Source organism: Stenella coeruleoalba, assembly GCF_951394435.1.
Source record: "Stenella coeruleoalba genome assembly, chromosome: 1".
In the NCBI taxonomy this organism is placed as follows: Eukaryota; Metazoa; Chordata; class Mammalia; order Artiodactyla; family Delphinidae; genus Stenella; species Stenella coeruleoalba.
In genome coordinates this window covers 5,438,000-5,458,975 of record NC_137169.1, presented here as the reverse complement: position 1 = coordinate 5,458,975, position 20,976 = coordinate 5,438,000, and the positions used below count along the sequence as shown (strand labels likewise).

Genomic DNA, 20,976 nt, shown 5'->3' with positions numbered 1-20,976 from the left:
CGTCCATCTGCTTTGCTGGTTCTCCCCACGGCACTGAGTCCCTCCTCCTCATGATATGATTGACTGATGATGGGTGTTGCTTGTGTTGTCACCCTTGCTGGGGGGTAAGCCCGGGAGGGCAGGGTCCTTGGTCTGCCCTGGTCTTCAGAATATTCTAGATGCCTAGAGCTGTGACTGGCAGGGGCAGGGACTCAGTGCTCGTTTTTGAGCGATGAATGAATGAGTGAGTGAATGAAAAGCGCCCTCATGGGTCGACAACAGACAGCCCCTCCCCCGTGGAGGAAAGGCCTCAGCTCTGTGCAGGCAGGAGATCCTGAGGGGCCCCGGCTCCGAGCTGGGCAACCCAGGGATGTGGTTCCACTTATCCAGACAAGCCTGAAATTCTCAAGACTGGATCAGAAATCCCGGGAGTCTCAGAAGATATGGAGAAAACAGAACGGGCCCCCTGCTACCCACCAGTCCCTCAGACCTGTGCTCTGTCCCCATGGCTCCCGGGAGAAGGCTTAGAAGGGGCTTCCTCTGTAAAGCAGAGTTCAGGGGTCAGGAAAGCCACCGGCCTGCTGTCTCGGCACAGGGTCCCAGGTGACCAGGAGCCCCAGCAATGGCCAGGTTCTGGGGAGAGAGAGTTCCAGAAGCATCACCAGCCTGTTGGGGTCCGTCTCCAGGGCTGTGCCCTTCCCTGGCACCTGCCTAGGGCATCCCCTGGGGAATTGCTAAATGAAACAGCTCCAGACCAATCCAATCAATTCCGGCGGGAGGGAACCGGGCCTGAGAACTGCTGGGCTTGACCCTTTCACTTTCCAACACAGGCGACTCTGTGATCAGTGCTTTAACGAAACAGGGAGTGTCATTTCAGGTCCTATGCTACCGAGCGCGGCACCTCTTCCTAGCGTGTAGATCGGTTGGAAAGGTATCTGTCTGGTCCTCGGGTCAGTCTGCTTGCCCAAAGGGACCCATATCGCCTGGAGGAGGCGTATTTTGGGGCAGAGGGACAGAGACTGGGGCCCTGGAGACTCCCTGGTGGGCAGGAGCCCTTTGCCCCACTTGTGGCCCGCCCACCAGGAGGCATCCTGGCCTCGCCAAGGGCTGACAGTCCTTTATGGGCAACCGTTTGGAGCAGGCGGCTTGCCGCTGGCAGCGGAGGGCGGGGGGAGGCCCATGTTCACATCCCCTCACGCCAGACCTCCTCCCCCCATCTCTGTTCTGTGGCGCCTGCTGGCTGTCTGCACCTGGAGACCAGGAAGGGACCCACGCAGCTGCGTGTGGTCCAGTCCAGGCCTCTGGCCTCAGTGTGTTTTTACGGCCGAGTTAGAAACCTCTGAGAAATGGGGTTTATAATGGAAACTCTGATACCACCTAAAATATATCAGCTCTGCTGGGTGCTCTCAGAATACAGCCCTAATTTATAAACCACTCAGGGATCCTGGGGCATTCTGAAACTTACAGACGGTAATCCAGAAACCGAGGAAACCAGGAAGAAAAAAAATGTGCACATGTCCATGGATTATGAAGTGTGCTGAGACCAACAGTTCAGAAATCAACGCTGAGTCACAGGCTCTGGTCTCTACCCTGAATCCTGGTGTCCCCCACCCCAGTGGGACCTGGTGGAGGCGTGTGGCTCCGTCATCTGGCCAGATGACGCTCTGCATCTTCCAGCTGTGCTTTTAGCGTGAAGATGGAGAGAGTGGATGAGGGAAGAGAGGGTCCACCACGTGGTTCGCCGGAGCAGATGCACTTGTGAGAAGGTTTCCCCGCGCTGTCGTTTACGTTGAAAAAAGTGGTGAAGGGGGCAAACCGTTTACTCACCACAGACACGAGCTTGTCCCTAAATGAGGGCGGAGGCACGCATGCCCACTCAGCTTGCTGCCCCCAGATCTTGGCTTTGCCGCCCCAGGGAGAAGGCTTATTCCCAGGGGTCGCTCTCCTGCACACCTGCCCTGGGAGGGACCCGCAGCAGCGGACCAGTGGCAGAAGGCCCAGCCCGTCCTCCCTGGGAGCTGCAGGCCGGGCCTGGGGAGCCTGCAGCGGGCCCGGGAAGGGACAATTGGGCTTGGTTCCTGCACATCCTCCCCCCGCCCCAGCACTTAGCTCCCTGTCTCAGGCCACGGCCATCTTTCCACGTGTTTTCCAGCACTCCGATGACCCTCACTTTCTTACTCAGTGGCTGCATGTGGCAGAAATCAGGATGGAGACAAGGGCCCTGGAGGTAACCGGAGTAGTAACTTCCTCCTCTTTCCTCAAGGGCTAGGGATGGATGTCCTGGGTCTCTCTCCCTCCTTCCTGCCCCTCCCTCTCTCCCCCACTCCATCCTTCCTTCCTCCTTCATTCAGTGACTCCATTCAACAGATATTTTCCGGGCATTTGCCGTGAGCTGGGCTCAGCGCGGGGTGCTGGGGTGCACGCTGACTCGGGGACCCTATGTTTGGTGAGGCGTCACCTTGCAAGTGAACCGAGTATCCCACCCATGTCCACCCACGCCCTCCGGCTATTCTAATGCTACATGGAATTTCAAAGTAACCATTTTGACTAACAGCAAACCAAAGTCACTTTGAGGAGGCGTCTCCAAACCACACCAGCCCCACATCCAGCTTCCAGAGGATTCCCAGCTGCCTCTTCTGATGGAAAAGTAGACCCCTCTCCCCGCCACTGGCATTCACTAGGGGCCACCACGGCCAGGACGGGGGTCTGCACGGGAAGCAATGGGGCTGGGCAGAGGCCGAGCTGAACTGGAGACGCGGTCAAAGCCAGTTTCCCTGCCTCTTGGATGGGGGCCTCACTCCTCTGCACTCCAGTTCCCCCACCTGTAACCCACCTCGTAAGGGCGTCGGCAGGTTGTATGGGATAACAAGCAAGGTGCTTAGCTCCCTGTCCGGAACACAGGGTGTGCTCAGTAAACGTCGCTGCTACTGTAGTGACTTGTCAAAGGGACAAGTGAGAGCGGAGCCCTGGGAGCAAAGGCCCTGAGGCAAGTCCAGCATTCAGTCAACACACACGAGCCAAACGGCTGCCGTGTGCCTGCGGAGGTGCCACCGCGTGACCAGCGGGGACACGATAACAGCCCTTCCGGGGGGGTGGGGGGAGCTTGTTAGGAGAGGGGGTGCGCTTGCTGGCTCAGAGCTCGGTGCTCTTTGCAGGGTGTGTATCAACCTCCGCCCTTGTCTGGGTGTGGCCGCCCCGGAGGCCGGGAGCTCGTGCCTCCTGGGTGTCAGGCCTCGCAGCTCCCCTCCGGCCCCTCCTCCCTCCCTCCTTCTCCTAGGAAAATGCGATTTGAGTCAAGCCACTTTCAGTTACAGCCATGCGGTGTTCGGAGCCCACGGGTGATAAAGGGCCTGTTTTCCCTCCTGGGAATGTTTGAGGTTTTCCAGGCTCCAAAGGAGAGAGAAAAAGGAAGTGGAGCTAAGTGCTTCTTGGATAGACCCCGGGGCTGGGTTGCTGCCCCCTCATCCCACTCTGCAAGCTGCGGGCACCCTCACCCTCACGCAGAGACCCGCTCCCCAAAAGTGGAGGGGCTGGAGGGGCGGGGCTGGAGCCCTGGCTCCAGAGCAGGCTCCCCGAGAGCTGGGGACGACGGGGGCCGGTGTGTACGTGCGTGAGTGTGCAAAGGTTAAGGGAGAGGCAATGAGTGTGTGAGTATGTGACAGTGTGTGAGTGCAAGCACACGGGCGTGTGTGTGAATGTGAAAGACAATGAGTGTGCAAGCTGGCATGTGCACGTGGGCAGGTAGGTGTGTGCGTGGGAGGCGCAAGTGTGATCAAGCGTGTGCACGTGGAGGGCGGGCGTGCGCTGGGGAGGCCCAGACCTCCAGCCTCACCCCGGGAACTCAGCACTGCTGGGTGGGCTCGCCTGCCCTCCTTGGACACTAGCTCAGGACCCTGGACTCACCCCACCCCCACTCTCCCTGGAAGCACCTGGAATATTCTCTTTGTTTTGGGGACATTCCTGCCCCAGATCTTAGCGCTGAAGCCTGGTGGGTCCAGGGGGGCCACGGCGCACACAGCTTCCTCCTCTGGGACTTTCCTCCCCCTCCTTCCCTCCTGTCCGGGTCTCTTTTCTTCCCACCAACATGGATGCGACATGGCCGACCTCCCCTCCCAGCCGGAGCACGCTGGCCGGCCGGGCACCTGGCAGACTCTCTAAATCTGAGTTCCTGAGTCCCCTGAGAATAGGGCCAAGAAGCTCCCTTCCCTGGGTCAGGCGAGGTCGGGCAGGCGAAGCGCCCACAGGCCAGGCGTGCCTGCTGGGGCCTCGGCCGCATTTGTTCCTGCCCTTCCAGCCCGTCACATCGTCACGCCCCGCCGCCTGCTGCTCCCGGGACCCTGAGCCTCAGGGCTGAGGATGCTGCTGAGATGTGCCCCCACCTACTGTCACCCCCGGAAATGGGTGTGGGGGCTGCTGGCCCGAGCCGCCCCTAGATGGACGAGGACCAGCTGGGCCCTGCTCAAAAGGCCGCGGCGTCCCCCTTCCCCTCCCACAAGGACATTCCAAGGTTGTCTGTTGACCTTTCTCCCGGGCTCCTCTCACACCTGAATGTGCTGCCTCCTTCTGGCTCTGGGCGGGCTGTCTCAGGCCCAAGCCCCCTCCCTGCCCCAGGCCATCCTGGCTGCAGGAGAGAAGCTCGGCCCCGGGGAACCGCTGGTCCATGGCGGCTGCAGCCCATGGTGGACAGGCAGTGCGCCGTGATGGCCTTGCCGGGTGCACTCCCGGCAGCTTCTGGGAAGCACCCCTTCCTTTCCCTCCTGCTTTACCAGGCCGCTCTGGGGCGGGGCCGTGGAAAGGGGCTCACCCATCCATCCCTCCTCGTCCGGAGTACCATTCTCGGCCTGTCCTGGTTTGCCAGGCCCTGTTCCCATTTTGCACTGAGTGTGGCAACCAGGAGACCCCTGAGTCCAGCCCTGAGGGGAGCTCAGTGCCCACGGGGTTCCCAGCAGCCCTCAGAGGCTAGAGGGAGGCCCCACTTCCGCTGGGGTGGCCCGTGAGCCAAAGGAGCCTGGGCCCCGGGGCTTCCCCTCCCCTCACCAGCTGGCCCCGAGTTCCAGCAGCTCCAGGTGGACGAGGGCTGCATGAGGGGCTGGGCGGGCTCCTGCTGCAGGCGAGGTGAGGGCAGAGGCAGGTGCGAGCATCGGTGCAGGAGTGTGCACGTGTGTGTGTGGGGGGGGATGTCAGGTGAGCATGTGCGCACCTGGGTGTGTGTTCCCACGTGTGGATCTGCTCTGTATGTGAATTACATGAATATTATTATGTCTCCTGAGGTGCAGGCTGGTGTGAGCCTGTGCATACCTGTGAAGGAGGATTTGAACCACGCTGAGACCCTCCCCCAGGGGTTCTGAGTCTGGGCGAGGGGAGGGGGGCAGGTGAGACATGGATATCCATGTGCCCAGGGGGTCACCGTTTGGAAGGTACAAGTCCCCTGGGAGAGTCTGGCCTGCTTCCCCTGGGAGAGTCTGGCTACTCCTGCCTGCCATGGGCCACCTCCAGCCTATGCACTGGGGCAGGAAAGAGACGAGGGGCCAGGGCTCTAGAATGCTTTCGAGCTTGCTCACCTTCTACTGCAGAAACGTGGACTGTCTTTGGTGCTCCCCACTTTTGCGCTCCTGCAGGTAGAGCATGCGGGTGGGGCCCACCTCACACAGCCGTGGGAAAGGCTAGAAGCTCGGGCTCTGTGTGCTGGAGTTAGCTGGCAGACAGACCAGGTGACTTTCTGAAGGACACTCGAAGTAGGTGGCCTGCAGCACCCGTACTGCTTGAACAAGGCCGTGACGTCCCGTCTGGGTCCCCTCCCTCCCTGACACGTGTCTGTCTAGCTCATTGTGTCCCGGGAAGCCACAGGGAAGGCTGAGCCTTGGGCACCGGTGAACTCGGAAGCCAAGCCCGGGTAGCACGGGAGAAGGACAGCTGGGAGCCGCACGCTCCCACACCTGGGGACCAGGAGCCACACCTGGAGCTGTCTCTGAGCCAAGACAGACTGTGGCCACGGGATCCCGGGCAGCAGAGCCATGCGGACCCTGGGAGGCTGACTGCCTGGGCCCTCAGTCGGCCGGGCTGGGCCCGCTGCATTTGGGGCCCCGCCAGCAGCGTGCATTGCCACCCCAACCAAGTCCCGGGATGCGGCCATTTCCCTGGCTTGCTGGATGGCAGTCATGGCGAGCAGCCTTCTCATGCCCAGAAGGCCCCCTCTGGCCATGCCTGGAAATCCCAAGCCCTCTGGGGTCTGCCAGTTCCCGGTCACGTCACCATCACCCGGTTTTCTCCTTCCTGGGCGCCCCCCACAATTCCCTACTTCCTCCCAGCCCTTCCCCCCCGGCCCTGGCCCTGGTCCTGGTCCGTCTCTGCCATGGTTTTGTCCCCACAGACACAAGGAGGGCAGGCAGAGGCATCTCAGGGGAGGGGACGTGAAAAGGTCCGGACGGATCACACCTTCGGGGAACATGGACAGGAGGTGTTGCCAGGACCGCGGTGAGCATGTCATGTGAGGCCTACCCTGTGGGTTAACCAGAGCCAACTGCAGACAGGCCGGCCTCCCCACCTCCTAAGGGCTCAGAACCTAAGTGACCACGAGCCTTGCTGGACCCTGTTGGAAAGGGGAAACCCCCGCAAGAGAGAAAGCTGGGACGGTTCCTTGGCCCCAAAGGGAAGCCTGGGGCGGCCCACGGCTCTGGGTTTGGCATCCTCACCCAGCACAGCTCATAGAGGATGGACGGGAGGCACAGCAGCTGTCAGGGAGCCTGGCCTCGTGCTCAGCTCCGGGTACGTCTTTACACGCGTGGTCCCGCGGAATGTTCACGGGTGTGTAAATGGGCTACGGAAAGTCAGTTCCTTGCTGGGGGCTGCCCAGTGGACGGCATCTGAGGTTAGAACCCATTTCCGCATCCTCCCCACACGTTGTTCTCATGATCTGCCCCTGGGAGCAGCGGGTGAGGGTGGCGACCGTTCCCTCCCAGGCAGTGAGGCATCAGCCTGGGGCCAGGCCAACTCCCCGGGCCTCTACCTGGGCCAGTTGTGTTTCTCCAGGACACACGGGCAGACTGGGCTCTGCAGAAAAATCACTCTGTGCTCTGGGACCTGAGAGCCTTTTGGTGAGCACACCCTTCGCTTCCTCTGCCCCGTCTCCAGCGACATTTTCCGCATTTTCTGCAGCAGAGGCCCAGGCAGGAGGGCCCTCCATGCTGCAGACTTTGCTCGTGGTCCCCAGCCCCACCCTGCCATCCAGCAGAGGTCGGGAGCCTTTTCCAATGACTGGAGACCATTTTACCAAGATGAAGGTCAGGGCTACTGGGGTCAGGCCTGGGGTTTCCTAACGAGCCAGAGAGTGACCAGCAGGCTCCCCATCCCCCGAGGCACACAGATGGCCATCCTTCCCTCCCTCCTTTTTTTTAAAAATTATTTTTTAATTAATTAATTAATTATTATTTTTTTTTTGCAGTACGTGGGCCTCTCACTGTTGTGGCCTCTCCCGTTGCGGAGCACAGGCTCCGGATGCGCAGGCTCAGCGGCCATGGCTCACGGGCCCAGCCGCTCCGCGGCATGTGGGATCTTCCCGGACCGGAGCACGAACCCGTGTCCCCTGCATCGGCAGGCGGACTCTCAACCACTGTGCCACCAGGGAAGCCCCCTCCTTTTCTTTTTAAAACAGACTTTTGTCTTTTGGCCACGCCATGCAGCATGTGGGGTCCTAGTTTCCCAACCAGGGATGGAACCCGGGCCCTTGGCAGTGAGAACACAGAGCCCTAACCACTGGGCAGCCAGGGAAGTCCCTTCCTCCTTCCTCTGACCCTCCCTCGCCTCACCCTCTGTCCAGGCCCAGACTAAAAGCCGAGAATAGAGGGGTGACTGGGAGGCTGCCTCGCCCTCCGGAAGCTTGGCCTGCAGCATGATTTCCCCTCCAAACTCATCTGTGCCCAGCGTGACCCACAAGAGGCCGGGCAGGAATCTCCAGCTGCAGAGCTGCTTCTCTCAGTGCTGAGCGATGAGAAGTGTCCGAAGATAATAAATGAAAATTTATTACACTTCCCCACGATCCACAGTAAATTCATTTCTGTTCCTTCACTGACTTCAGATCTTCGTACACATCGGATCCCCACGGAGCGTCCTGTGTCCTCATCTCTTTACGAGGGCCGCGGCTCCGCAAGCTTCCGGGGCCTGGGGCTTAGCTCCTCCTCGGAGAGGCGCCCCCTCCACACCTCGTGCCTCCCGGGGAAGCAGGGGGCTGTGGACAGGTCTTTGCTCCAAGGACCTCCCGCTCAAGAGGCCATTTACAGACCGGAGGTGGGCTCCTGCCCAAACCAGGGACCAAACAAACACGTGGAATTTGTAAGGAGATTCTACTGAGCTGCCGGAGCCCACCAAATTTTTATTGAATGCGTTTCCTCTGGAGAACTTGTGCACTAAATCCTGCCTAGGCTGTCAGAGGAGTAAAAATTCCATGCACAGACTTGACTGCAAACGTTCCTTCCTGAGGCAGAGGACACACTTTCTAAAAGGCCATTTTTTTTTTTTTTTTGCACAGAGGCTGGGTTTTGGCTTGTCCTTGGCCAGGGCCTGGAGGGAAGCCAGGAACTAGGCTCCAGAGGGGTGGGCTCCTCCCTTCCACCTGGCAACAGGTGGGGCGGAAACCACTCTGCATCCTACCAGCCCACATTCAAGGCTTCCGTGGACCTTGGACCTGTCCTGGCAACCTCTCCTCATTGCTGCACCATATGTTCCAGCCCAGTGTGGAACCCACCAGCCTCCTTGCTGGCATTCTCCTCCCAAGGGGCTTGGGGGTCACCCCTGGCTTCCTCCCGGCCCTCCTGGCAGCCTCCAGAGGCACAGACTTGCTCCAGCCCTTAGCTGGAGGCCCCAGGGGCTCAGGGAAGCTTCCGCAGGACGTGGAGACCCTCACAGAGCCATAGGCGGCTGAGGAGTTTGGGTTCCTGTAGGTGTCCGTTTATCATATAATCACCAGACTCTACTCAGTGCTGAAAGGGATGGGAAAGCAGTAAGAGGCAAAGAGAAAAGCCCCCAGCAGAGGGGTCGACAGATAAGGTAGAGGATGCCAGTTAAAGTTGAACTTCAGACAATGAAGACATTTTTAGTGTAAGTATATCCCCAACACTGTGCCGGATATACTTATCCTAATGAAAAACTCCGTTGCATCTGAGATTCACACATAACTGGGCATCCACAGTGTTTTGGGGCTAAGTCTGGCCACCCTACACACCGGCCTCCAGGGCTGATTGCACAACTTCTGTCTCCTTGTCCCACCAAAACCCACACCCCACGAGCACAAGGCCATAAAGTGATGTCTTCATCGAGCCCTCTCTCTCCGGCAGGTTCTAAAAGACAAAAGTCATGAGGAGGCCTGCAGCTGGGAGGACACACCTGGTCTGGGGATCCGGGTAACAAATCACTGTTCTCAGGCCTCTCCCTTCATCTTGCACGGACCCGAGGCCCACGCTTGTGATTTCATCCCGGCAAACAGTCGACCTCCCCGCCAGCCCTTCTGTTAGGCTTTTCTCAGACTAAGGCCTGACTCTGGAATGACGGCTGGCTGGAAGGGCAGGCCGGAGGGCTTTCCAGGGAGATCCTCTCCGGAGGGTCTCGGAGGGTGCTCTGGAATCTGCTTGTTCAGCTGCTTCAGTTCCCGGCCCTCCAGCTGGCATCTCCAGCACCGCCGGCAAACCATGGCGCACACCACAGGTGGGCGCCAACCAACTCCCTGCAAGAGCGCTCGCTTTCCTGGGAGGTGTATGTGAGGCAGTCCTGGTCCTGAAGCTCCTGCCTGCACCCCGGGGATGGCTCTGGGTCTGGGCTGTAGGTTTCTAGAGTCCACCTGGGACTCCTCTTGTCAGCTGGGTCTGGCCATCGGAGTATGAAGCCCTGACGCTTCCTGGGGTCCGCAGAGACCACAGGCTCTCTGCTGGGCTGCAGCATCACCCAGACTTGCTGCTTTAAGATGACAAAGAAAACAGGCTCTCTGTTTCCTCTTCCCTGAAGCTAATGGCAAACCACAAGAGGAAGGGAGAGCCAACAGGAGCCCTCGGTCTTTGATGAGCCAGCTCTCACCTCTGACTTTGAGGCTGGGCTACCACGAGCCTGGCAATAACCCAAGTGAAGGAAGACCTACAAGAGGCTGCTGCCGCCACTGCTGCGGATGGAGGGTAGAGCCTGGGGTGCCTGCCCAGAGGGTCCCCCCACATCCTCGGGCTCATGTGCCCAGGCTGGGGGTGGGCCGCTCACGTCCGTCTGTGCCTCAGCGTTTTGCCTCTGAACCTTGGGATGGACCCACTCTGTGGAATGCTCTGGAACTAAAATGACATTTCCATCCCCACCCCCATTAAGGTCCATTTCTGGCTGTCCTCTGCCCTCCTGGATGGGTTCTCTTAGAATTCTCTTCTGGGCTCTGACTTGGTGTGGTTGTCTCCCCAAAGAGATGAGTCCCTTGACACAAGGTACAGCAGGGAAAATGAAAGAGGTGAAGCTCACGGAAGTATTAGAAGTACAGACGGAAGGCCCGCGCGAGGCGGGAGGTTCTGTACCGGCATCACGCTGAGAGCTCACCAGGATAAACCAACCAAGGGTGACTGGTGGGCAGGAGGCAGCGTGCCAGCCAGTGTGGACGGTACACAGGCCAGGGTTGTCTTTCTTGTTGTCTAGACGGGCTGTGACTGTCCAGGTTTCCCTAGCGAGTGAGGATGGGTGGCTCAGAGGACGGGAGGGGCGACAGGCCAGGGACTGGTCCCTGGGGGAGCTGCTGACATGCAGGGAGGTGCTGGCTTCTGGCCCCAGGCCTCCTCAGGGACAAGGCGGTGCCCACGACCAGCATCGCGGCTGATGGGTCGGGACGTAGGCCCGATGGAGGTCCCATCTTTGGGGGGGCGGGGGTGCCAGTAGCTCTCCCAGCCCGACAGGTCCCTCAGGGAGCCCTTTAGGTGAGTGGCCTCAGGCATTTTTCTTCCTGCCTCTCTTGGGGGACGGATTTAATGAAACTGAACGGACAGTGGCCTTGGTGGGCTGGGCTAGTTGTCCTGGTCCTGGGGCTCCTGGGGGTGGCATCTGGCTTGACTTTATTACTTCCTCCCCAGGCTGAGCCCAGGAAGGGAGTGTGTCTATGTTTCTGCGCACCCTCGGGACACAGGCTCCTGGGCTGCATCCCGCCTGCAGCTGAGCTTCCTGACCACACGGAGGACGGGCGATGGGGGAGGGGCTGAGGCAGAAGGCGCCTCCTTCCCTCTGTGCTTGGAGGAAAGCTGGACCACAGCCTTCTGGGAGACAGAAGGACGGAGGGCATGACCTCCCAAGCGCCTTCCTCTAACGGGGACGGCGAGACGGGTCCGGGGATGCCGCCCTCTCTCTGCCCTCATTTCCCGAAGCGCCCACTTTGTAACTATGGCCGACACCAGACGGGCAAGGTCTGACTTAGATGCTGGGAGTCAGTCCCCAAGGAAATGTTGCAGTGGCCGTGACATTTCGGCACGGTGGCAGTCACCAGGGTATTGAGGAGACGCTGCAGTCAGTGAGTTACGGCTCCCTGTCAGCTGCACGGGGGCACGGATGCACGTGTGCACATACGTGTAACCAGATTCACCAGAGCTTGCAGGCTGTGTTGGGCTCACGGTTACGGTCGATGCACACCACAGCCCACCACCCCTGCACTCTGGGGCCGACACACCCACACCCACGTGCTCGGTGCAGGCCACCCCCCACCTGGAAAGTCCTACACACAAATCCGCGTGTCTGCTTTTCAAGTACAAAGAAGCCCTGGCCTATTCAGACGACCCGTCCGAGGCCGACCTCGCGCAAAGACCAGGCCACCGCGTGGCTCTGAGTCACGTCCCTCTGGGTCCAGACAGTTCTGCTCGGGAGGCTCCCCTCTGGCTCCCGGGGGTGGGGTCAGAGAGCTGGCCCCGGCCCAGGGGAGAGAGAAAGTGTTTCCACAGTTCTGAGCGGGAAGAAAGGAGCTTTCATCTAACCTGAGATTAAATTACAGCCGGGAGGCACTTCTGAACAAGAGCAAAAGAGAAAACTGGAAAAAAGCAGCACTACCATAAATTCCCCGAATTTGCAGACTTTCCTGGGCTGGTTTACCCTTGAGAAGCTCTGCGAGTAATTCTGTTTGAACGAGATCTAGGGGGTTCCACGTGGAAGAGTAGGGGCTTTGGGTTAACAGAAGCCGTGGTAGCAGAAACCTCCCCGACAGACTCTCGAATCTTCACCTCACACCCTGCCAGGGGCTCATGGAGACTCCGCAGGGGATCCTGCTTTGCCTGGAAGGGGCGAAAGCGCTTAGGGTGCTGCTTCCACCCTTGCTGTGCCAGCAGGCCTCGCTGGCCCTCGGAACAAGCGGCCGGCCGTCAAGGGCCCAACAGCCTCGGACTCAGGCCCTGCCAGGCCAAGCAGGGTGGATGCTGGCTGGTGGTCAAGGCAAAGCCACCTCTATGAATGGAGACCTGGGTCCTGAGAGACAAATGATCTTAGAAGGGGCTATGACGTCCAAGGAATTCCTCACTCCTCTCCCACCACTCCCCACCCATGGCCTGAACCGGACCCTCCCTGCAAAGGACCCAGAGCGCAACCGCAGGCATCAAACGAACCCTAATCACAATGACGGAGGAGGAACAAAGCCAAAGGAGAAAACCTGCCGCGCGCCTGTCTCTCTGCCTCTCACCAGGATCCAGCCTCGCCGTATGGGCGGAAACAATGATTAGATTTTAAATTATTGATGAGTTTGCACCTTACTCTTCTGTAGCCATCAGACAAGAGTCTGAGAAGTTCGCAAGACGGTTTTACAAGATGGGGGCCGTCCTTCTGGGTGACAGCATGCAGCTCAACGGAAGCTGGGGTTCCTTCTCTCTTGTCAAGAAGCAGGAGTGGGGTCGGCCCCAGGCACCCACCATGCTCAGTCCCGGACCTGGCTTCCAGGGGACAGAAAGCCGGGCAGAGTCCACGTCCTCTACCCCAGGACAAAGCAAGCTTGGGCTGCCGGCCTCTGGGACCCTCACTGCTCTCCTTTGTGGCTCCCATCCACCCGATTCCCCGGCTCCTGTCTGGGACTTGAGCCTCTAGACCCTCGACCTACACATCCCCAGACCCCAGCAGCCTTGTTCGCCCCCCCCCACCCCCGTTCACGGTTTCAACTCCCCAGAGACTTCCTGAGCTGCCTCGCACACCTCCCCCGCACCGTCCCCCGTGATTCAGTCTTTCTGGCGGGTGCCCGCAGCTCGCGAGATTGAATGCATTCTTATTTCCAGGTGCTATACATTCAGATGAAGTTCTTCCTCGGATCTTCTGCCCAGAAAAGGATAAATATTTCTGATCTACAGCAAATGTGTTTTCCTTTAGCTAACATCTTGGCGAGCAAGTACACTAATCTCCCAGGAAGATCTAGGGCCTGAATAGAAAGCAGATTTTTTTTCCCTGAGCAAATAGAAATTCTGAGTTGCTTTTTTAATGCTGCCTTTTTTTTTTTTTAAACAGCAGATCTGGAGAAAAATCACAGTCCATTAAATCTGCATCTCGTGAAAGAAAAACCCAGAAGGCCACCTCCCCATCAAAGGCAGAATGAACGGAGTTTGGAAGTGTGCTTCAAATGCACCAGGGGAGCAACAGCCATCCTACATTACCCCGCTCAGCCTGAGGATGGGAGGGTCCGAGCACCCCCTACGAGGCGGGAGGAGAGAGGCCCTCCGCCTGGGAGGCGGAAATGGGGCTCCTCTGTCCCTGCTGAGGCCTCAGCAGCTCTCCACCTCTGGGTGCCAGGTGACCTCAGAGCTGAGCAAAGGACACACCCAGCAAGACCAAAGAGTCCCCGAAACGTCCTCATTTCTCCTTCCTGCATTTTACGGGGTACTTCTGTGGCCAGACGTGGGTCAGGAAGCGGCCCCACCTGTTCCCTGGGAGACGGGTCATAAAAGGAAGGTCAGAGAAGGACCTAAAGCGTGTGGGTCCGCTGCTGTGTGCCCGGCACTGGGCAACGTTGAGGAGTCGGTGTTGTCCTTTCCATTGCTTGCCGTGGAAAGTTCTTTCCATGTCACTTTGCTGCCTCCCACACTGCCTTGGGCTCCTGTGAGCCGGAGGCAGGTGGGTGGACCGCCCCCAGCTCATAGGCATGTCTGAGCTGAGGATCCCAGGACTACAAAAGGTGGAACCAGCTCTCCTGAGCCTCCACGCATGCTACCCACGTAAGCCCTGCCCAGCCCAGACCAGGACAGAGCAGGCCCTTCTGGAACCTTCTGTTCCTTCCCGCTCACTGGGAAGTTGGCTTGTCTGCCTCTCACTCTAAAAGGGGAGTGGGGGGCTTCCCTGGTGGCACAGTGGTTAAGGATCTGCCTGCCAATGCAGGGGACACGGGTTCGAGCCCTGGTCCGGGAAGATCCCACATGCCACGGAGCAACTAAGCCCGTGTGCCACAACTACTGAGCCTGCGTGCTGCAACTACTGAAGCCTGCATGCCTACAGCCCGTGCTCCGCAACAAGAGAAGCCACCGCAGTGAGAAGCCCACGAACCGCAATGAAGAGTAGCCCCCGCTCGCCACAACTAGAGAAAGCCCGCGTGCAGCAACGAAGACCCAACGCAGCCAAAAACAAACAAACAAATAAACAAAAATTTATTTAAAAAATAAAATAAAATAAAAGGGGAGTGGGTTGCTCCAGCCCTACTCACTTGGATGACAAACAACACCGCCACCCAGGAGGTTGCCTCGCACCTTTCCAACTGGGCGACCCACCACGTCACCCGTGGGGAAGGCACCCCTTAGCCAAGTGGGAGAGCACCCCATCGTCTGCTCACCTCCTGGAACCAGCTGGTTGTCACGAGCTTCCAGTTCAGAAGCTCAAACCAAGCTGGTGAAAGTCCAACACTAACAATGTCGACAAAGAACTTCGCCGGAGACACGGATTGGACCACAGCGTGCATCTCTGTTTGGTCGGAACGCAGAGGGCTCGCAGAAGGGAGCACGTTAAGGCTCCATTTTCCGTCATGGAACCAGTAAACAAACCCGGAGGAAGAGCTGCCCGTCACCGAGCTGGCTTCCCGACAGGAAATGGTATGAGTGACTTCGTTTTTAAATATTATTATCCTCTTGAAAGCAAAAGATAAAGGACGCCTTGGAGTAGCCAAATTGCTTTGGCTCAAAAATCATTTTAAATACCATTTCCTTTAACAAGCCTACTGCCTGGGCAACGGATCAACGCTATTCATTTTAACCTTTCTTTTCAGTAGAAAAAAAAGTCACTGAAGTGCTTGTAGTTATTTAGTTTCCTCCCTTTCTCCCCACCCAGATACGTTAACTAATGACCAAAACAATGCATACCCAAGGCCTATTTTAAACAGTCGAACATATCAGGGACCATTTGCCCTCTGTGTCTATTCTAAACCCAAACATGGGGGATTCGGGGCTATTTTGGGCCATTCCCAGAAAGTGCTGGAAACAGCTTTCCCCTCTTGCTTGTGTTTGTGAAAGCAATAAGCTAGAGCAGGTGCCCAACCTGGCCCTTAAGATGAACAAGTCTCCCTGAGACGTCTTTATGCCCTGGAAGGATGGAGCCAGTCTACCTCTGCCCGGGGTGGGTCAGGCTCAGAACCTCAGGCAAAGGCAGGTGGACCTCTTGGGACCCCATGCAGGTGGAAGTGCTAGAAATAAAAACTTGGAGGATTTCAGATGTGTGGATGGAACGTGCGCTACGGTCTCCTTTTTGTTTTGGAAAGAAAATAAAAGGACTTTCCATTAGGTTATTTGCAAACAAACAAATAAGCGAAACATGCACGTGTTCAGAGTAAATGACATCCACGGAGGAAAGCCTGAGCGGGTGGAATGGATCTGAGTTGATGGGTTCTCGCTTGTTTGGGTGAAGAGATACGTGCACGGAAGGAAGTGCCTTTGCTACTGAAACAGGAAGGTCTGAACTGCTTCTGGCTTATATCCTTGCCTGGAGGGCTCAGGGTCTCCCCAGGAAAGAGTGTCCTAGCCAGGTGAGGGCGGTACCTCCACCTGCAGTGCCTTAGGAGGCCACGTCCACCTCCAAGGACCTGGCTCAGGACACCCTATCCTCACAACTAGATCAGAAGCCCCCTGCGGGAAGCAGACTCTTGCAGCACAGACCCCAACAGGAAATGGACTCACTTTGGCACCAACGCCTCTGGTCCCACCGGCCCCTCACCAGGTGGAGGGGCAGCTTTTAATCCTGCTCTTGGTAATTACGATTTCGGCTTCATTGAGGCCAACTGTCATGCTTCCTGGAAGATCGATACTCGACAGAGTGACTGCCCATTTTAACTTGCATCTCTTACGGAAATAAGCTCTCAAAACTGCCCAATGAGCAGATACGAAGCCAGGAAGCCCAGCAAGGGAAGCTCGACAGCAGATGTAGGAGGGGAGTCTGATTCTGGGCCTAAGGGAAGAGCTATTTACCCCCGTAGCCCTCTGCGACATTAACCAGGACGCCGGGTCACTTGCAGAGGAGAAAACTTCCCCTGGGCAGAGAGGCTGGCGGGGTAGGGCTTCGCATTCAGATGCCTGGTGGGGCTGGCCCGCGAGGTCCAGCAAGGAGCATGTGAACTTTTCCACTGGGACCCAGGTGCCCTCTCGTAGCCGCTGAAAGTCGCCCCGTGTGCTGAGCAGCCAGGAACAAGCTGATGACGCCAGAAGCCATTGTCCCTTCTGCTTGGGGGACCAGGCATGGAGGAGTGTGCAGGGACACGTCGCCACCTCTTCTAGGTCACGGGATGTCAACCGAGGGCCCTTGGGGTGGAAGCCGCCCTGTCTGGCCCTGCAAGGGCCCAGGAGGACCAGAGGGGTGGGGCCTGGGGTCGCCCCACCGACATACCAGCCTCGGGAGGATAGCTCCTCTCAGAGAGTCTCCACACGCGAAAGCCTGTGTCAGCAAAATGCATACATCCAGGGACGTTCTTTGTTTTCCAGAGGAATCCCACTGGGCTCCCGTGAGCATGCGTGCTCTGTGCCACCCCCGGACTGTAAGCATCCAGAGGGCAGGGTACCCACCTTCCTGGTCATCCCTGTGTCCCCAGCACCTGGCACGGTGCATTGATGCCTGAAGAGAGAGCTCCTCTGGCACATTTAAAAACAAGATCTCAGAGCCTAGCAGGCGGCCCGGTGACCCCGGGTGGAGCTGATCTGCGGATTCTCTAGGGATAGACTTACCAGGCCCTGACAGCTCTGTCCTTCCCCCACAAAGACCCCAGGAAAGACCCCGTGGCTGTGAGTTTATTTGAGCTCTTCTGGACGCCGCCCAGAGAGCTAAACAGGACAAATAGGAGACTGGCTGGGGGACGGTAGGGTGTCATTGTCATCTCCCAAGCTAGGGCCACCATTGAGGGGGGCCCCCAGAGACGGGAGGGACTGCCACAAGGCCACGTGGAAGGGCGAGCCAAAGGGGCCAACATTTACTAGCGCTAAGCTTTCTGTAGGCGATTTCACGGAACCTTTACAAGGTCCCTACAAAACAAGTCTCATAACACCCATTGATAGATGGGGGAACCAAAGGGCCAAGAGAATAAAAAATGTGCCCCGGGTCATGTGGTTGGGTGACCAAGGAGAAGTGTCAATAGTGGAAAAAGGTCAGGAGCCCCCCGCCGTGACTCGGGCTCCGATCATAGACAGCCACGCCCCTGGGCCCATGTCTCCCGCCTCCTGGCACCGGGGATGGACTCGTCAGCACGCGGTCAGCGGGCAGGCCTGCAGCCGGGGCTCTACGCAGGGGCACGTGCGGCAGGCGTCTGCAGCACGGAAGGCAGAACACGGGCAGGCGTGTGATGGGTTTTTCTTGGAGGAATAAACACTCCCGCTGAAGGTGTGCATGAGTGAATGAACGAATGAATGAACGAATAAGGACAGAAGGCTTCCAGCCTGGAGCCTCGGGAAAGCAAAAGCACGTTCTGGGCCTCTGCTGCTGGCGTGAACTGATTCCTCCAGTCCAGAGCTGGGAATACAGGGTATTTCCATGATGATGAACCAGTCCAAAGTGTGCACTTGGACCTGATTTCCAGCAACCCCAGAGGTGAGGAGAGCTGGCCACACGTGTAAGGGAATCTCCAGGACCAACATTCCTGGGGTCCCCTTAGTCACCCAGAAACAGTCCTTACTAGGCTGTACCAACAGTGCTGGCCAAGTGTCAGGAAGGGGAGGCCCCTGCCCTGGGGTCTGGGCCAGTGAGCCCTGCTCTGGACCATGACCTCTAACCCCAAGGCTGTGAGTGTGGCTGTTGAGGGGACCCGGCCTCAACATGCTCACAGGAGCTCTCGGGTTTGTGGACTGGAGAACGCACGTTCAGCTGGGAACCGTTTTCTGGCTTCTGGCCAGGCATAGGCAGGAGAGGCTCGCGGGATCTGTGGTAGGACAATGCAGACAGCCGCTTAGGGAAACAAAGGCCATCCGGACCTGGGCAGAGGCCCTGGGCAGGCCTAGCAAGGAGCTGACAGCTTTTTCTTTTCCTGTCCTCTTCCCGAGAGGAGGCACAGGTCTTCGGTGGCTTGACCAAGGTGGCCCGTCCAGGGGAAGGCACGTGGGTCTAGGCTTTGCCTGGCCGCAGGGAGGAGCTGCGGGACACGGGGCGGGTCCAGCCCCCCCACCCCGGGCCTCTGTTTTCCATCCTCAGGGGGCATTCCTGTGCTTCGTGGGGCAAGAAGGGGAAAGGGGGGGGCGTGTCGCTCCCCCCTGCAGTGTCTCCCCCTCAACAACTCGGCAGACTCTGCACCTCCACAGATGCTCCTGAGGGCTGGCAAAGAGGGCGATTCTCCTGCCCAAGACGCTCGCTTCTTATTGGCTGTGTCCTTTAATGGCCCCGGAGGGAGAGAGCTGAGCATCGGGTTAGGGGCCAGAGTGATGCCCCAGAGGACCCTCTGCAGCCGCAGGTGGGACCAGCTTCCCCGCAGCTGCCAACACTCTTCCTCTCCCGGGGCTCCCACACCGACGGCTGGCAACAGCCCTCCCTCGGCCTGATTTTGTAAATGTGGTGGGCTTTTGACCCTTCAGAGCACTTTCCCTGCATCTGCCTCTGGTGGCTGCTGGATCCGCATCCCCGGCTTGGGTGGTCAGAGCGGCAGCAGCGGCAGCAGCGCTGTGTCCGCTTTGCCCGCTCCGTCCATCTTCCGTGTGGCCCTGCACAGGCTGCTGTCAACTCGGGTCACGCAGAGAATGCGGCGGGGTCACATTCACACAGAGCCGTGGCCGCGGCTCCGCTTGCAAACTGCGCACCCGCCACCCATACCGGCCTTTCAAGCCAGTTTCTGAGAGAAGCACAGCCTGCGTGGTGTTAATACACAGTGCATAAAAACCTCAGAGAGAAAACTCTCGTTTCGTGGAGCATTTTGGTCTTTGAGGCAGGACCTGAGTGCCTCCTTTCCCGCGCTCGGTGGAGATGAGGTCAGGGCGCTACACCTGCAGGCTGGTCCTTCTCAGGGGGTGAAGCATCTCTGGGTGTGCGTGTGTATCCGTGCATCGGTGTGTGTGTGTATCTGTGTATCCGTGTATCTGTGTGTATGTGTGTGCGTGCATCTGTGTATAAGTGTGTGTATATGTGTGTGTGTATGTATGTGTGTATCAGTGTGTGTGTGCGTGTATGTATGTGTGTCTGTGTGATAAGATGGGCAGAAAAGCTGGGTGCACAAGGCCAAGTTGCAGTTTCTGGTTCCACCCCTCTCCCTGGGTCCCTTTGTCCCCGAGGCTTGAAGAGTGAAGCTGGGGGGTGATTCGAACTCTTTAGAGTGGGTGCTGGAGACCAGGGTCTGCACCCACCCCAGCCTGTACCCCAGCCTAGCAGGGGCACACCCGGCACTTGGGCCCAGCCTCCACATGGCTGTGGAGCTCCAGATCTGTCTGCGGAAAGGCTCCGGTCACCTGGGCCAGGTTGAACCATGACTGCCTAGAGAGAGTCAGATGGTGGATGGGCAGATCCCAGAAGAAAAGCCAGGTTTTCTAGTCCCTACTTGGTCACCACAACTGTTTTGCTCCATGGGTTAACCCGAGGAGACTGAAGAGCAGCTGATAATTGCTGAGGGGCCTTGTGCATTTGCTACAGCAGTGGAGAACACCTGGAGGGGCAGCTGGCTGTGCGTCAGAGCACAATCATTGCTACCACAGATTCCTCTTTATTGAGCATGTACTATGTGCCACGCACCATGCTGAGTGCTTCACGCGTGTTGGGGCTTTTTTTTTTCCCTCCCAACAACCTCCAGAGGCAGGTACTATTATCATCTCCATTGTGCAGGTGAGGAAACTGAGGCACGGAGAGGTTAGGTTACTCCCCAGGGGAGTACCAGCAGAGCTGGGATTCGAACTCATAGCCTGGGTGTGCTGGGAAGGCAGGCAGGGAAGCCCCTGCTCCTGCCTCGAGTGAGAGAAGCAAGATCTTGAGAGCAGGACGGTGCCTTGGGAGGTGGAGCCCTGGGGAGGAAGCAACTTTAACCATGAAAGTGGGCATGGGGGCGCGGGGGGCCGGGTAGCCTGGGTTTGGCATTCCATTGGAAGGTCTGGGGAGCTGTGACAAACACAAAGGGGACAGAGACCACCCTGGAAGCAGGTCTCAGATGCCCAGGGAAGATGTCATTTGGCCTCAGAAATCTCCATGGTGGCAGCTAACTTGTCCCCGTGGAAACTCAAGCGGGAACCTCTGTCTTTTACTCCACAAGGCATGAGCCTTTGTCGCGGGCAAGGACTGGGGAGGCCCAAACAGGTCCTGTGACGTGGGACATGGGCTTCGGTTCCCGTGTCTGTGCTACACAGAGGTGACAGTGGAGTGCTGAGCCGGCTTTTGAGAGCTGCTTGTTAAATCTCCAAGAACGTTGTAACCAATGGACGTCAAATAGGAATCCTGAGCTCAGCTACAGTAGGAGTATTTACACCATGGAAATTGGCAAATGTTACCCATGAGGAATTTGTTTTTGTGCCCTGCTGCCCCCATGCCCGCCCCCGGGAGCTGGTTGTTAAACATTTACCAGCATACCACTGCATTATGGGACAACATCTCAACACCTACAAAAATCTG

General features: G+C 58.1%; 1 protein-coding gene across 1 annotated transcript in view; it reads right to left on the bottom strand.

Annotated features, from left to right (window-relative positions):
* The window catches only part of CAMTA1 (calmodulin binding transcription activator 1), a gene marked incomplete at its 5' end in the record, with an annotated part of 885,827 nt that overhangs the window by 221,077 nt on the left and 643,774 nt on the right, over nucleotides 1-20,976 (bottom strand).